The sequence below is a fragment of the Arachis hypogaea genome, chromosome 17 (genome assembly GCF_003086295.3).
Source record: "Arachis hypogaea cultivar Tifrunner chromosome 17, arahy.Tifrunner.gnm2.J5K5, whole genome shotgun sequence".
Classification (NCBI taxonomy): Eukaryota; Viridiplantae; Streptophyta; class Magnoliopsida; order Fabales; family Fabaceae; genus Arachis; species Arachis hypogaea.
In genome coordinates, this window is record NC_092052.1 from 82,499,640 (window position 1) to 82,517,817 (window position 18,178).

Sequence of the window (18,178 nt, forward strand, 5' to 3'; positions counted from 1 at the left end):
TTAATCACCAAAAAGATATAAAGTGAAAGAGAGAATGACATAGAAGTAGAATCTCAAACTAATTCTCAATAAAGAAAAAGTAGAGATCACAAATCGATCTAAACCAATTCTATTGTATATTTTTTTGCAACAATATAAATCGCTTCTGTTATTTAAATAAGTGCAGCCGCACTGTTGGCCGTGCCGGGAAACCTACAGTTAGATGGACTAAGGTTCACACATTTTCTTAGCTGATGAATTTTTGTTTCTGATATCGTTTCTTTCTTTATTAATCCTTTATTTTCAGGGAGATTTCAGATACAAAGCTGGTTTGACGATAGGCTCCAAGACTTACCAGATGACCCTAATAATGAATTGATGATTCCCGAAGACCCTGAATGCAATAAGGAAGGTAAGCTCTCTTGAATGCCTAAGGTTCTTAGCGTAGCTTGTGCTTGTGCTTTGCTCGAGCAGTGCCTATCACTGCTGCTTAAGTATGCTGTAGCCAATGTAGTTTCTGTTAAGATATTTTTTTTTACTATTTTATTGCTTTAAAATGTCTCATAAAAACTGAAATTTGGTTAGTTGCAGTGGAAATGGATTGTGACTTAAAGCAAGCTTTAACTAAAATGTTAGTAATTTGAACACTGGATTTCTTTGCTTTAGGGAAGACTTTGTCTGATAATTATGACTATTCAGTTCTCTTCCGTTCTGTTCTGTTCTGACATTTGTTGCTTAAGTTTGAAGATATTGTTTGTTTGTTTCTTGATCCTCACTTCTGTTTCCCTTCTTTTTTTTGGTTTAATGTATTCAGTTGCTTTCTGTTGCATACTTTGTCTTTTGAATATATTCTCTGCTCTCTCTTTAACTGAATGGTTCTATTTTAAGTTTTTTGAAACCACAAATTGCTTTGTCCTTCTTTGTTATTTTGTGTTCTTTCTAATTAGAATTTAGTTAACTAACTAAGCACCTTTTTCTCTTCTTGTTTAGTTCAAAATGTTCTCTCTTCTATTGTTCGGTTAATTATTACTTTTACTATGCCTTGTTAATCATTACTTTTTCTAGGGTGGTAATTCAATTTGAAGATAAATGTTCTGTTCAAAATAGTAGGGACCAGATTAAAAGCTTTTAAATTGCTAATGCTAACATTATGGGATTGCATGTCCTATTTTGTTTCGTATCTGGTTCTCCCCTTGGTCTCTTCGTATCTTTGTTTCTCTGTCCCTTTTTTTCTTTTTTCTTTTCTGCTTTGCAGCTCTAATTTTCTACAATTGTTGCTTCACATATTCTTGTTTATTGTGGCATTAATGAAAGAAGTTCTCCATCTAATACCTTGCTCTCAATTATACGAGATTTCCTGTTTGACAAAAAAAATTATTCTTTTAATGCACTGTGGTTTTTAGTTTCTAGTTTTTTCTGTTTAGTCAATCTTATTTGTAACTAAAGAGGTTGGCCTTTCTGTTCTTCCTTGCAATTCTTATGGCTTGACTTCCTGGACCTTGCATGTCTTCTTTTGGTTGTATAATCTTTCTTGGTTATTCTTAAGATTCCATATATAAAATTTATCATGTTGCTGGTTATTATGCTCACAATTTATGAAAGTGTCAGTCTTGAAATTGATTACATCTTTTTTATCTTTTGCCCCTTTAAAACCTTTTTTAATGAGTTGAAAGTAATTTATTTGTAGTTGTTGATAACAGGTTTTAATTATGCAATGTAGGATTCAATCGCAAATGGAATCCCTTTGGAAGATTTTGGACATGGTCATTCTGATCCTAATCTAACGTGAGTTTAGCTCTTTATTTTATAAAATTGTCTTTTCACCAGAGATAAATATATTTGATGGATTGTTCATTGGACAGATATGCAAAGGATCTTGTCAACATTTTGTATGCTGAAAATGGTCCTGATTTTGGAGCTCCATTACTATAAATATATCTTGAAATTATTAGAATTCTGAAAAACAATGTTCACCATATAGAATGGTAACGTCTATGTGTTCTCCAAGAAAAGAAAAATTGTTGTGTATCTTGTGTTTACAGGGCTGTTTTAGCTTGGCTTTCTATTATTGTGCACTGCAACAAAGATAAGAAGGCAGGGGAGAAATTGATCTCTGTGGCTGATGTTGTGAAGGAACACTGGGCAACTTATGGAAGAAATTTCTTTTCTAGATATGACTATGAGGTAGGTGTCATCATGGATGCAATTGAAGTTTCATTTGTAACATGATCTTGGCATTTTCGTTTTATCTTTTGATTTTCTTAGTAAAATGAGCATGGTTAAGTGTAATGGTTTATTTTACAAATCCATCTCCTTCATGTAGGAATGTGAATCTGAAGGTGCCAATAAAATGGTAGCATACCTACGAGAGATTGCATCAAAGAGCAAGACTGGTGATAAGTTCTAATGATAATTTTGATAGTTCTAATGATCTCCTAAGTTCTAATGGTGAACTTATTTTGTCCTAATTCAATTATTAGTTTTGTTAAAGTATTGTAATTTTTTAATTACAATTTTAGCATGTAAATAATTCATGTAAATCAATAAAAAATCAATTTTTTATACCTTCTAATTTTCTCCTTTTTTTTAATAGGTCACGCTTTGAAAGCGTGGCAAAAGATTTTAGCTGGCAAGCCACGCTTTTGAAGTGTGATTGTATGTGCTCTATCGGTACGCTTTCAAAGGGTACCGAAAACCAACCTAATCGGCACACTTCAAAAGCGTGGCGATATGTACACTTTTTGATACGCTTTTAAAGTGTAGCTATAGCTTAATAGATATGGCCACGTTTTATGACCGTGGCAAGAGATGAAAGCGTGCTAACAGAAAAAGCGTGCCGATAGATTCACAAAAGCGTGGTGATAGAGCAACTGGCACGCTGGCGGACGTGACCCTTTTAAAAGCGTACCGATAGGTCAAAAACGTGGCGAAAAGCTATCAGCACGCTTTTTTGCACTTTTTGGCACGCTTTTAAAGCATGGCAAAAAGCCTAGTTTCTTGTAGTGTTAGGGGTTTGTTACTTGTGACAAACAATCTTTTGTATGAAAGGACTATTGTTGGTTTAGAAACTATACTAGCAACGAGATTTCAATTGTGAATTCTAGACCACACAAAAGTCCTCTCATCAAAATGGCGCCGTTGCCAGGGAATTGCAATGGTGTTGTGTTGTTGGTTATTGTATATATGTGAATATTGTGAATATGTTTGCCTTTTGCTTCTTTGTTAGTTCTTGCTAGTTTTAGGATTTAATTTTCTTTCTTCTTATTTGATTTTGTTTTCATTTTCTCTTGCTATCATGAATTCTCACTTTGGCTATGAGTTTGGTTCTCACTATGTTTTAGGAAATAAGAGCTACAATGAAGATGTGTATCAAGGATGGGACAATCAAAGGTGGGAGGAGCCATATGCATGTGATCAATCCTCTTGGCAACAACCTCCACCAATGCACTATGAAGAAGATCCATTCTATGATGCATACCAATCCAATGGCTATGGTGAATCTCCTTGTGACTTTCAAGAACCACCATCAAATGTCTATGAGTCATATCCTCAATATGAACCTCAACCATACTCACAAGCCTCCTTTCACCAAACACCTCCATATGACCTTGATCCATATCCACCATACCAACCACCTTTTGAACCATATGAGACATACATGGAACCACCACTCCAAGATCACTACTCCTAAGAACCACCTCAATATATACCACCATACCCTTACCACGACATACTACCGCATCCTTACCAAGAAGAACCACCTTCCTATTATGAATCCTTTCTCCAAGACAATGAACCCTCTTATCCACCCCAATCCTCAAAGGATGAAACCCTTAGTCTTATACTTCAAGGGCAAGGAGAAATGCAAAGAGAGACACTAGAATTTGTGGTTACCTTGACCAAGGTAGTAAGCATTTTAGCCTCCCAATGCTTGAGCACTCAAAGCACTCCTATGGTCACATGTGGAAAACTAATTGAAAAGCATAGCATGAATGAGAGATTGGAAACTCCGGTGGAACATGAGGAATGTTATTTTGTATTAGAGAAATTGGAAGAGCCTATGATCATTGAAGAAGAGGAAGAAGTGGTTGAAGACTTAGGAGATGCGGAACCTCCTTGGGAACCTAGAGTTGAAGAAAATTCCTCCAAGAAGATTGAATTTGATGCTGAGGAAAAGAGTGCACAACCTCCAAAACAATTATTTCACGATTTAGATCGATTAAATAGATGCTGAGGAAAATTCCTTTATTAACTATTTACTATTGAGCCTTTAGATCGATATCACGATTTAGTTTTATAGAAAATTCCAGAAAAATTTTAATTTTATTATTTAAAATCATATAGCAAACATCACCAAGTAATAATAATCACATAATTATTAATAATAATATCTGTCATACAAAACATTTCAAATAAAACTCAGATACAAATCCTATCCCTCTGTATAAAATAAATTTCTTAAGCAATAAGGGCGAGGGAACTCTATGAAAGCAAATTAACTCAGACACTTAACTCATAAATATAGTCCAACAATCCTCCGCAACTTCAAACTGAGTCTTCAAACCTGTGTCACTGAAAGGATGAAAGATTTTGGGGTGAGAACAAACCACATGTTCTCAGTAGGGAATGGGAATACCGTAAAAGTAATGATTAACATGCAAATAATTAACATACTCAAGAAAACCATATATTTATCAAACCTTTTTAAAAATACTCTTGGTTTTACTTTAGCTAATTAATTACCTCTTTCAAAATCTCTAAACTCAACAAATTCTAAATATAAAACTGTTAACATTAACCATCTCTCAGTCACATAATTAATTCTCAATCAAAATGTCAATTCTTAATCAATTTAATACATTCACAAACTAATAGTACAAACAAGAAATTTAGTTTAACATACCAGCAAGTCACAACAAGACAAACAACACAACCACAGAGAAGCAATACAAACAAACACAGTCAAATGCAAATGCACAAACAATATGATGCATGTCTGTCCTAAGCAGGCCATGAGCTCACGTGTCGGTTTACACCCTGCAGCCCGACATTACCTAGGAACAACTCCCAGATATGGTTTCCCGTTGTGTCCTTAGTGCATATGTGTCGGTGGTAAGAATACCACTCCTTCGTGACTACCGGCAGTCGGCGCAAAGCCCGACCCTATAATATACGCACAAGGGGAAACAGTGATCCTTAGTTCGTGGGCATCACCGAGATCAATTCACAAACAAAACAGAGACCTTCAGTTCATGGGTTATTTCCCGAGATCAATACACAATAACATAGCGATCTTCAGTTCGTGGGTTATACCCGAGATCAACATACAACAATTCATGGGTTATTCCCATAATCAATGATTATCAGTCCGTGGGTTTTTCCCGCATATAAAACAAATAACAATTTATAGGTTTCACCGAGATCAATGATCATTCAGTTCGTGGGTACTTCCCGAATTTAACCAATTATCAATTCATGGGTTTTCCCCGTAGTTAAACAACTAATAGTTCGTGGGATTTTCCAGCCTTTTATCAATTTTCATTTCCTTTCTAAAACTCAACAATCCATATATCAGTTCCCCATTCTCTTTTCCCCTTTAAATTCTTAATAATTTTCCTTAAACCTTTCTTTATTTTTCAGGCATTTGTCTATAAAAATCCTAATCATCAAATCATTTCATAATTTCTACTTTAGCAATCTTAACTCGAGCCAACTTTAAAACTGTTTTCCAGTTTAATTCTCTATCAAAAGACTCAAGAAATTCATCTTTCTCTTTACTATTCCAACTCAAATGTTATAATATAAATTCACAAATCTCTAAAAGGTAATCCTTTACTTGAAGCCCAAATCATAACTTTTTCCTATATTGAATCAAACTCAAAACATAATTTCTTTCTTAAATAACTCAAATTCAAAACATACACCTTTCCTTGGTAAATCAAACTCAAAATATTATAATTTAATTTTTTTAACTAAATAAAACTCAAGTAATATAGTTTTCCAAATTCAAAGCTTTTAAAATAACTTTTCAAATGAAACCTCAGATTTTTATAAAATTTCGGCAGCACCTCCCTTAAAACTCGGACTTAGCCACCCTTACAGGTTCCCTCTTTCTTAACAATTCAACAATACTTTCTCAACAATTATCAAATAGAAGATTCTCAATCAATCAGAAAATCCACAATTTGCAACTCTCACATAATCCAATGATCCAATTTTCGTCTCATCAATTTATAACTAAATTCATAAATCATACAATCCTTTCAAATTAACTCAATCAACCAGTAATACCAAAAATTAGCCTTCCATAATTCTAGTCATATATCAAAACAATAATTCGGTAATCTAACTTCAATCATTTAACAGTTCTCAAGCATAACTCTAATTAATCACGAATCAACATTAACAAGCATCAAAACCAATTCCAACCAATCACAAGTCAATTTCACAGCCATTTCGACATATTAGATTTCTAAAATCTACAGCAAACGCTTGTTCTCAATAATCAAAATACAGCCACACAACTCAACTAATTTAGTATAATCACATAGAATAAGAACTTTTCAACAATTCTATCAAAATCAGCAAAACCAATATCAATTACAGCTTTAAGTACTCACAACAAAGCCCAAAAACATTCACAGCCATAACCTGAATTCAATATTCCAATTAAAACACTAAAACATCATCAAACTTAATCCAAATTTCATAACCTCAAACCAAGCTTATTTCTATCAATTAGTCTCTCATAACAACAAAACCAATTACATTCACAGCAACAATCCAAACTCAAATCATCAGTTATCCATACCACAGCTTTTCAATAATTAACTCGGCATATTTCAATTTAATAAACTATACTAAATTAATAATTATTCACAACAGTATCTAAATTCAATCACAGCTCAGAATAATCACAACAACTAACTAATTTCAAATACATTTCAAATCATTCATGTCAATTAAGAAATTCTTAACCATTGTTAACCATTTGCACTTATCCAAATAACTTTGTAGGCATTCTAAATTAAAAACGTTTAACTTTAAAAATAAATCCCCTACCTCAATTAGCCGAAATTCAATATTCAAACGCAACAAAGCCTGCTTTTATTTTTAATTCGCAGTAGCAACAACCTTGAACCAAACTAACAGTAGTGGCTTTTCTGATCACTTCCCAGCAGCAGCAGGAGCATTAACCGGAATAACGGCAGTCTCACTTTCCTAAGGCAGCGACGATTGGTTGCAGCAGGACAAAGGATTTCTATCGAATAGAAAGCAAGAGCAAACACAACTCTGGAAAATTCAGGACAAGGAATGTACTAAAAATCAAATTGTTAATAAGGATGGCAGTGACAAAGAAAGTATGTAAATGGAATAGAATCAAATAAAGTAATAGACCAGAGCCAGAACAGCAACTCCAGTGGTCCTCTCCAGCATCAAGGACGACAGTTTGGCTTACCATCTTCAGCAGCGGCATGGATTGGCGGCGATGGACCTTCAGTGGCAGCAGTGACATGGCAGCGATGGAACCTTCTTCCCCTCGTTGGTCGCGTCTTCTTCCTCTCGCATAGGTTACAGCGGCGATTTACAGGCCCAACGACAGTGACTGTGACGGCGATGAGCGGCTTCTACCTCGCGGTGTCTGGCTCTCTCTCCGTGCGTGATGGCGTTCGGTGGCAATGGAGGCATGACGGAGACGCAGCAAAGGTTCCCTCCTCCCTTGGCTCTCGCACGGTTCTTCTTCCCTCCTTGATCAGCGACGACGGCGTCCTCTCTGTCGGCAATAATGACGGCGGCGATGGCGACGCGACTCGACGGATCGGCAGCAACGACGGGAGGCACAGCGACGCCTTCTTCCTTCCTCTCTTGACTCGGGCTCGTCTTCCTCCTCTGGTTCCTTCCGCGACGGCATGGCTTCGACAGCGATGCTCTCCACAGCTTCACGAACAGCTGACAGGAGGCATTGCAGCGCGGGCAAGGCTGGGCGACGCTGGCAATGGTGGCGTGGGATCCTTGCGTGCGGCAGTCCTGCGATCACAGTGGCGGCGGGGCAGCAGCTTTTGCCTCTCTCTTTCCTCTCTGTTTCTCTACTATGTGTGAGTGTTACGTTGAAGGAAGGTGAGGGTGAGGTTGCGGCTGTGTGGTGTAGATGAGGGGATTAGGGTTTCTCAATTTAGGAATTTAGGGTTTCTGAGTTTGATTTGGGAATTAGGGTTAGAAATTAGGATTTTATAAAAGAATAATGGATAGGTATGAATACATATTTTGATAAAATTGAACGGTAGAGTAATTTTAAAATCAAATATACTCTATTAAAAATATTTAGGAACATTATTTATCAACATATTTCTAAGCTCAATCAATTATTTCTAATTTAAAATATAAAATGAATATTTTAATCACATTTTTATAAAATATAATTGAAATTCAATATTAATTATTCCAATTGAATGATATAACTCTCTATTATTTTTCTATTACCGAAACTTTAATTTCAATTTATAAAATAACTAATTATATTAAAAATTATACATAAATATTAATTGACTTAAACTTAAAGTATTTATAAAAATTAATCTAACCATTTCTAGTAAATTAATTCCTAAGAGTTCAAATTAATAACATAATTCATTCAAAATAGAATTTATTTAAATTAAATTATGCAATTCTTTCTTATTTTTCAATTACCAAAATTATGTGAAATACTCAATTATAATAAAGATTGTAATAAAACTCTAATTAATTTAAACTCCAATTATCATGAAACTCCATTTAATTACCTTTAGTAAAATAATTTTCTTAAAATAAGATTATCAACAAATATAATAAATCACAAATAACTAATCATTTGATTTTCAAAAACTAGGGTTGTTACAATGTGGAGGTAGATTTCTCTCAACCTCCCATTTATGATTTGAGTGATGGAGAAGATTTAGAGGAAATTGATGAACAAAGGATTGAAAGTGAAGACGTTTGTGAAGAGGTGGAAGTGATCAAGGAAGAACACAAGGGAGTAGAGCTTAGAAGCACATTGGAGATACCTCTCCCCAAGCCAGCACTATCCATTCTTTCATTCAAGTGGGTAAATGATACGCGAAAATTAAAAATTCACGTTTAACCGGCAAGTATACCGGGTCGTATCAAGTAATAAAACTCACTAAGAGTGAGGTCGATCCCACGGAGATTGGTATATTAATCAACTTTAGTTAAATGGTAATTTTAGTCAAGCAAACATGATTTTGAATTCATGAGATTTGATTTTTGAATGTAATTGCGGAAAGTTAAATGACAAAGAATTTAAAGAACTAGAATAAAGAAGAACAATGGAAGTAAATAACTGAAACTTAAAATGCAAGAAACTTAAATGACATTAAAGATAAATTGCAAGAAAGTAAAGATTGCAAAATTATAAAGAGCAGAAAAGTAAACTGCAAGATATAGAAACAGAATGTAATTGGCAAGAAGGATAAATTGCAAGAAGATAAAAGGGAATTGGGTAGTGGGTATTCAAAATGACTAAAGAACAAAAGAAATAAGAATTAATGATGGAGAGAACATTAGGAGTCAGAGATGTAAATTGTCATGAATTGATTTTGCTCAATTCCTTCTCAATCATAGGTATAGATCCATGGCGGATTGTGAATAATTGAATCCCAATCTCTTGGCAATTCAATTTCTCTCAACACAATCAATTGCCACTCTCGTGATCTAATTGGTCATGAGAAGAGGTGAAGTTCAATTTCTAATCCAAGGCCACACAACTTCCAGGATCTCAACTAAGGGAGGTTACATTTCACATATCAACCCAAAATATATTGATCCAAGAAATCATGAAAGGATGAACTCTAAACTGAGTTATATGGCTCCTTTCTCAAGTTCACCATATAATTCATATAGATTCAACCCCTCTCTCGATGGTGATTGAATCTGTGAAGAACAAGAGTTTCCTCTTGAATGAACCACTTTGAATTGAGAAGGAAAAGAAAAGTTATCAACCCATTTAAATAAACAGAGCTCCTCCCCCTAATGAAAATGGGGTTTAGTGAATCATAGCTCTAATCTCAACAATAAATGCAAAAGTAGACATTAGAATTGAGTAGTGAAGGATATTGAAGAATGAATAAGAAGTTCTTGAAAACTGAAATTTAAAATTGCAGAAGAAAACAAATTAGAGGACCGGTGAGAAGCAGTAAAATAGAAATGCTAGTTTTCAAATGTAAAAGACTAACTGTAAAAAGTAAAAAGTCAAAGAAAAAGTACTCCAAAATATAATTTCCTTCTCTATTTATACTAGTCTTCCAAGCTTCTAGAGATTCATTAATTGGGTTAGCAATTTGGGCTTTGTCCTTGTTGATTTGGCTGGCTCAGTAGAGGAATTGTTGGCCTTTGATGAGAGCAGAGGAAAGCAGAGCAAGTTGGCATCAATTCTGGCCCAAGAGGGGAATTACTGGCAAACACGCCAGCCTTGTTGCACGTTGGCAACGTCGTAAGCCATTTCCTGGGCGTGGGACATGGTGCTTGGGCGTTGTTGCCCAAGTTGTTGCCAAACACTTGGCTTGTTCTTCATTCTTACTTCTCTTTTTATGCTTGATGTTGCCTGAACTTTGAGCTTCAATCCTTCACTTCAATATGAACTATTATATATCATTGGAAAGCTCAGAATGTCTTCTTTCTAATGCACTTGGGATTGTTTCATTTGGAGCTTTGTATCTCAAGATATACTCCATTGAAGAGGGTAGGGTCAAGCTGCCAAATTTTCTGGAGTTGTTGCCAAACATGCCAGCTCCAAGGCCAAAGACTCCCTTAGCCCAATTTTGCATGGGCGTTGTTGCTGGAGTTGCCAAGGAACACGCTAGTTCATTATTTCCTTGGAAACGTGTTCGAGCATCCTCTTTAGCTCATTCATTCCTCCTTAACTTTCAACTTCATTTTCATGTTTTTGGGCCTAAAGATGACTCTGATTTGAGCTTCTATTTCATGCTTCACTGTAGACTATTATATATCGTTGAAAGGCTCTAGATGTCAGCTTTCCAACGCAACTAGAAGCATTCAAATTGGATCTTTGTAACTCAAGTTATACATCCTTGAAGAAGGTGAGGTCAGGCTGTCTTGGTTGGAGTTGTTGGTGAAGTTGTTGGCAAACACGCTACTAACAACGCTAGATCCTCCCCTGGCCCAAGTTTTTAGCCTTGGCATTGTTGCTAGCATTGTTGATGAACACGCCACTTCAACTTCAAGGCAACAACGCCTTCGAGCTCTCCTTGGCTCACCTTCTTGGCCTTACGTTGCCAAGGAACACGCACATTCAACTTCAAGTTGGCAACGCCCAAGATCATTTTCCATGGCTACCTTACAGTGGTCAACGTTGTTGCTGGCGTTATTGCCACACATGCCAGTTCATCCCCTACTGGGTAACGTGCTCGAGCTTCTCCAGGGGTGCCTAGAAGCGGCCAGCGTTGCTGCTGGCGTTGCCAAGAAACATGCCTTCCCCTCCTTGCCTTGGCAACGTGCTCGACCTTCCTTGGCTTGGCATTTCTTGGCCTGGCATTGCCAGGGAACATGCCAATTCATTCCCTGCCTGGCAACGCTCTCAAGCTTCCTTTCTTGTTCTGTTTCAAGCTTCCTGGCGTTGTCCACAAACACTCCGGAGTTGGCAACGTGCTTCCTCTGTTTCCTTGACAAGATTGATACATCTTCAAGCCTTTTTGCTCCAAATTCTAGCTCCATTGTCTTCTTTCTTCATCACCTGACATAAACCAAAGAATCTTCCTCAAAGTCTTGCCATCTTATGCAATGAATTTCAAGAGAATCATTCATATCAACTTGTTTATAAACTTCTTAAATGATTTGCATGAATTATGCCAAATTTCACCTAGTTCTTGGTTCATGAATGTATGTAGAGAAAACTCACTAAATTGCTTGTTTATTTTAGTAATAATAAATGAAATTAAGCTAAAACCAACTAAACTAACTAGTTAAAATAGCAAATATGCGAATGCATCACAACACCAAACTTAAAATGTTGCTTGTCCTCAAGCAAGAGATAAGAGGGTTCGATAACAGAATTTAAGATGCAAAAATTAACTATCTTAACAGAGAGGCATTTCCTTCAAAAAAATTGTTCTCCTTATTTGTGTAACCTTTGTTCAATGCAAATGATCAAGGCTTTTTCAACTTCTTTAGTGAAATGCTTGCTTCACTACTAAACTAGTTAGCTTCACTAGACCTCTTTTTCTTTTTTTCTTCTTTTTTTTGTCAATTGAGCTAAAAATGTTGTCTTAAGGCGGCTCTTTAGCATAAGCTTTCAATCAAAAATCCCAAACCAGTTGGTTTAAGTTGTTAAGTGTTGAAACACTCTTAAAGATTTACTAACTCAAGCCTCTCTCCTTAACACATTCAATCACAGGCATATAACTTTGATATTTTATTTGGATAGTAGTGTCCAACACCTCTTTGGGCTGCTAAATGTTCTGTTATGGAGCTACTCTTGAATGTGGGTTTTCAATCGATAATCCCGAGTTAGTTAACCTAAGTTATCAGGTGATGAAGCACCCCTCGAATTTACTAGCCCAAGTATATCTCCTAACATCAACCACCTCAGACACATATCCAAATTTTGTCATTGATGCCTAGCTTTTCATTTTGTGTTCTCTGTTTTCTTTATTCAAGTTTTTCTAACTTCTTGGGTCTTGTAGCTTTCAACTAACTAGCCTTGTGTAAACAAGCATCCTTTTGATTCCTTGAGCCCTGATTCATTCTCAGTGAAAGCATGTATATTGACACTTTTGTAGGACAACTTTATTCTTTCTAGGCTATATTTCTCTCTGTTCTTGCTCAAACTGCATCTTTTATTCTATTATCAAGCAAAAGGGCTTAAAACAAGCATACATTCTAAGCATATGCGGATACATGATGTAAACATGAAAATGCATATTATAGATATGAAAGTGCATAAAAGACTCCTAGAAGGTATATCATGTTTCAGATGTACATCTTCTTTATTTATTAAAATACTAAAAGAACTTCACCACCTTTAAGCTTTGGGTCCCTTTCCTTTGCTTGATTCTCCATGTTTTCCTTTGCCCTTTGGATCCTCCCTTTTCTTCTTTCTTAGTTCTCCTTGTTGTTTTGTTGTTGATTCCTCTTCCACTTTCCTCCATATCCCTGAGCTTACCATCTTGTCTTTTAACCTTTGAATGTTGAACTTCACTCTTGAGATTTCTTGTTCTTCCAATACCTTTTGTGCTTCATTGAATGTTTAGATTTGTGGGTTGAGCACTGGAAGTGTTCCACAAAGGTAGCTGAGCTTTTCTTGAGTGGTCATATCATATTCAACTCTATCTATGTGTCTAGCCTCCTTGAACATTCTGTTTTCATTGAATTCTCTATAAAGCTTGTCTGTTCTGTCATCCATTCTTTGGAGAAGCTCCCTTTGTTGAGCTTGCTCTTTCCTCAACTGAAACTGTTCTTGTATTACTTTATTCATGGATCTTTCATATTCAGCAGTTGAGTTATTGATGGCTTCATACATCTTGGTATATTGCTCGTGTTGTAGTTCCATCATGTGCGTTTGATATTCCCTCTGCTGATCCATCCATTGAGCTTGGGTTCCTCTTTGTTGACCCATCAATTGCCAAAGGTCCTTTTGTTGTTGAGCTTGTTCCTCTTGAATTTTTTGAATTTGTGAGTATTGCCCAGAGATTCCTTCCAAAGCGGCTTGGAGTTGATTCATGTTCAAAGCACTTGGTTCTTCCATTTCTTCATGCTCCTCTTCTTATCTTGCTTCTTTCCTTTTCTTTCTTCTTGCTATAGGTTGCCTCTCTAATTGGACTGTGGTGACATACTCCAATCTTTCCTTAGTAATGGGCTTCCCAATGGACACCAAGTCTGTTTCTTCAAATTCTTTAAGTGGTACTCCAGCCTCTTCAAATAAGCGCAAAATAGTACTAGGATATCCTAGCCAACTATCTTGTTGGACATTTTCAGCTATGCTAATGATGTTCTTGGCGATGATTTCTCCCACATTGATCTCCCCTCCTTTCATTATGCAGTGGATCATTATTGCTCTGTTTATTGTCACCTCTGAGATGTTTGAGGTAGGGATTAATGATCTTCTCACTATGTCATGCCATCCTTTTGCTTGAGGTATGAGATCACCTCTTCTAAGTTTGAGTGGTTGTCCTTGTGAATCCAACACCTAGTCCGTGCCCACTTTGCATAGATCACTTAGCACATCCACACATCTTTGGTCATATGTAACCCTCTCCTCAAAGTTAGGTTGCTTAAACCGTTTTGGCTTGATCATTAGTACCCTATTGATGGTGTCTGGGCTGAAGTGGACCACCACTCCTCTTACATAGCTCAGATATGGTTCTTCATCATCAGTTTTCTTTATGACATTGGCATAGAACTCATGGATGAGAGGCATGCTTACAATTTGAGGTTGGGTACAGAGATGCTCCCATCTCCTTTTTCTAATCACTTTTTGTATCTCAGGGTATTCCTCCTTTTTTAGCTTGAAAGGTACCTCCGGAATAATGTCTTTGCTTATCATCCAATTAAAGATGCACTCATGGTTTTTGGATTTGAACCTTCTCTCATCAAATGTGATTTGCTCTTGTATGGGTTGCTGGCCTTTCCCTTTCTTAGCTCCTGATGATGAGGCCATTGAATTTCAATTGTGATGGCCGAATCTTCCACACCAAACTTAGAGAAATGCTTGTCCTCATGCATACAAGAATTGGAAATGAGGGATGCTTAGAAGAATAGGCTCATGAGGTAAGAAAGGAAGGCTTGAAAATGATTGTGAAGGGGGTGAGGAATGGAGATGGTTCAGTGGTCTATATATAGGTGTGAAGGCAAGGTGAGTGTAGTTGTTAATGTTGGGGGGTTCACGTTATTCTTTAAAGAGTGGAGGAATTGCCTTAATGGTTTGATTGTGTTATGGGAAGCATGAATCTTCTAGCTAGTGCATGTTGAGTTGCTCTTTCCAATGCGCAAAATTCAAGGCTCGTGTGACTTCTTTTTCCTTGTGTGTGTATCCATGAACTCCTCTCCCAAGATTCCCCATCACTTCTTTCTTTCATTTCCCTGCAACAAAATTCCAAAACCTTGAGATTCTTGAAGTCTCTTTACTTATGCTAATAAATTATGATGCTATCCTAATATAAAATTGACTATAATAACAGAAATTAAAATCTAAGGATTGCTTTCATATGCTGAAAAAAAAACTACACTTTCTTTTTCTAGCATTTTTTATGTATGTGAGGACACCAAACTTAGTTTGTGACTAAATGTTGTAACAAAATTAAAATTTACCATTTGCTTCAAAGTTGGCCACACCAAACTTAGTGTCTTGCATACACTACATGCTAATTCAACCCCTTTTTTTCAGATGTATATGATGCAATCTCTCGTTATTGACTACTAAAGCATAAAAATAAAAGAAAACTCCTGTGCATGGGTTGCCTCCCATGAAGCGCTTGTTTATTGTCCTTAGCTTGACAATGCAGCTTCCTTGCTCATGTTAAAAGTTGCACACTTTCTTCCTTGCTCCAGGGGCCACCAAGATAAAGTTTCACCCTATGTCCATTGACTGTGAAGGTCTCTTTTGAAGTTTCATCAAGTAATTCCACATAGCCATGAGGGGATACTTTGGTGATGGTGTATGGGCCAGTCCATCTAGATCTCAGCTTCCCAGGGAAAATCTTCAGTCTCGAGTTGAATAGCAACACCTTTTGGCCTGTTTCAAATGTTCTTGGCGAGATTCTCTTGTCATACCACCTTTTTGCTCTTTTCTTGTATATTCTGGCATTCTCATATGCCTCCAGTCTGAATTCTTTCAATTTATTGAGTTGTAGTAACCTCTTTTCTCCTGCTGCTTGAGCATTTAAATTCAAGAGTTTGGTTGCCCAGAAGGCCTTGTGTTCAAGCTCAACAGGCAGATGGCATGCTTTCCCATATACTAGCTGAAATGGAGATTTCCCTATGGGTGTTTTGAATGCTGTCCTGTATGCCCAAAGTGCATCATCCAGCTTTCTTACCCAATCTTTTCTTGTTGCTCCCACAGTTTTCTCCAGGATTCTCTTTAGCTCTCTATTGGCAAGTTCAACTTGTCCATTTGTCTGGGGGTGATAGGATATTGCCACTTTGTGTGTTACTCCATATCTATAAAGGAGAGAGTTCAATTGCTTGTTGCAGAAGTGGCTTCCCCCATCGCTTACAAGTCCTTTCGGCACTCCAAATCTAGTGAAGATATTTCTCTTTAGGAATTGCAGTACAACATTCGTGTCACATGTAGTGGTGACTAGTGCTTCCACCCATTTGGAAACATATTCCACCTGCTACTAGCATATATTTGAATGAACAGAAAGGAGGAAAAGGTCCCATGAAGTCTATTCCCCACAAATCAAAGAGTTTCACCTCCAAGATGAACTTCTGGGGCATCTCATTCTTCTTTGTCAAGCCTCCTGTTCTTTGGCATTCATTGCAGTGACTCACAAAATCTCTAGCATCCTTGAAGATGGAAGGCCAGTAGAACCCACTTTGGAGTACTTTTGCAGCAGTCCTTTCAGCTCTAAAATGGCCACCATAGCTTGAATTGTGACAATGCCATAGTATGTCTTTCATTTCAACTTCTGGCACACATCTTCTAATCATTCCATCTAGGCATCTTTTGAATAAGAAGGGCTCATCCCAAAAGAATAACTTAGCCTCGTGTAACAGCTTCTTAACTTGTTGCCTCGTGTACTCTTGTGGAATACTCCTTCCTGCTTTGTAGTTGGCCATGTCCGCAAACCAAGGGGTTTGTTGAATTTGCAAGAGGTATTCATCTGGAAAATTCTCATTTACTGGTTGAGAGGTGTCTTGACTCATTTCTTGTGGCAATCTTGATAGATGGTCAGCAACTTGATTCTCACTACCCTTTCTGTCCTTGATCTCAATGTCAAACTCTTGTAGAAGTAATATCCATCTAATTAGCCTTGGTTTGGCATCCTGTTTTGACATTAGATACTTGAGAGCAGCATGGTCAGTGTAAACTAAGATTTTAGATCCAATCAAATGTTGCCTAAATTTATCAAAAGCATACACCACAGCTAGTAGTTCTTTCTCCGTTGTGGTATAATTTCTTTGAGCTTCATTCAATACTTTGCTTGCATAGTAGATGAAATGGTGCTTCTTGTCCTTTCTCTGCCCCAGCACAGCACCAATTGCAAGGTTACTTGCATCACACATAAGTTCAAAAGGTAATTCCCAATTCGGGGGTGTGATAATTGGTGCTGTGGTGAGCTTAGCTTTTAGAGTCTCAAAGGCCTATTTACATTCATCATCAAAGGAAAAAGGGTTGCTCACCACAAGCAAGTTGCTTAGTGGTTTTGCTATTTTAGAAAAATCTTTGATGAACTGTCTATAGAACCCAGCATGGCCCAAGAAACTTCTAACAGCTTTTATATTTGTTGGCAGTGGAAGTTTTTCTATAATCTCTACTTTTGCCTTGTCCATCTCTACTTGGACGACCCAGTGCACTTGCTAGTTAGTTGTGCGAAGTTGTGAAGTTATATTTGGACCATGGTATTGTGCACCAGTTATTGGCGCCATTGCCAGGGAGAGAACGAACAACAAATTTTACAACCTCAGAGTAACAATTTCGCATACCAAGTTTTTGGCGCCGTTGCCGGGGATTGTTCGAGTTTGGACAACTGACGGTTCATCCTGTTGCTCAGATTAGGTAATTTTCTTCTTATTTTATTTTCAAAAAGTTTTCAAAAATTTTTCAAAAATATTTCCTTCTTTTTCGTTTTTCCCATTTAATATTCAAAAAAAAATTTTAAATTATTCTATGGCTTCAAAACTTTCAAGAATGAATTCTAGAGTTTCATGTTAACATGTTGAATCCTATCTGGCTGTCAAGCCATATCCAAACTGCTTTGGGATTGGTCTTCAACTAATCACCACAATGCATGTAATTCCATCCTAAAGCTGACTGGCTATTAAGCCATGTCCAACCCTTTGATTGGAGCTTTGGGCTAATATTGAAAGATTCCTGGAATTCTTCTTAAAGATTTTGGATTTCTTATTTTCTTTTTCCATATGTTTTTCGAAAAAAATTAAAAGAAAATACAAAAATTCATAAAATCATAAAAACCAAAAATGTTTTGTGTTTCCTGTTTGAGTCTTGAGTCAATTTTTAAGTTTGGTG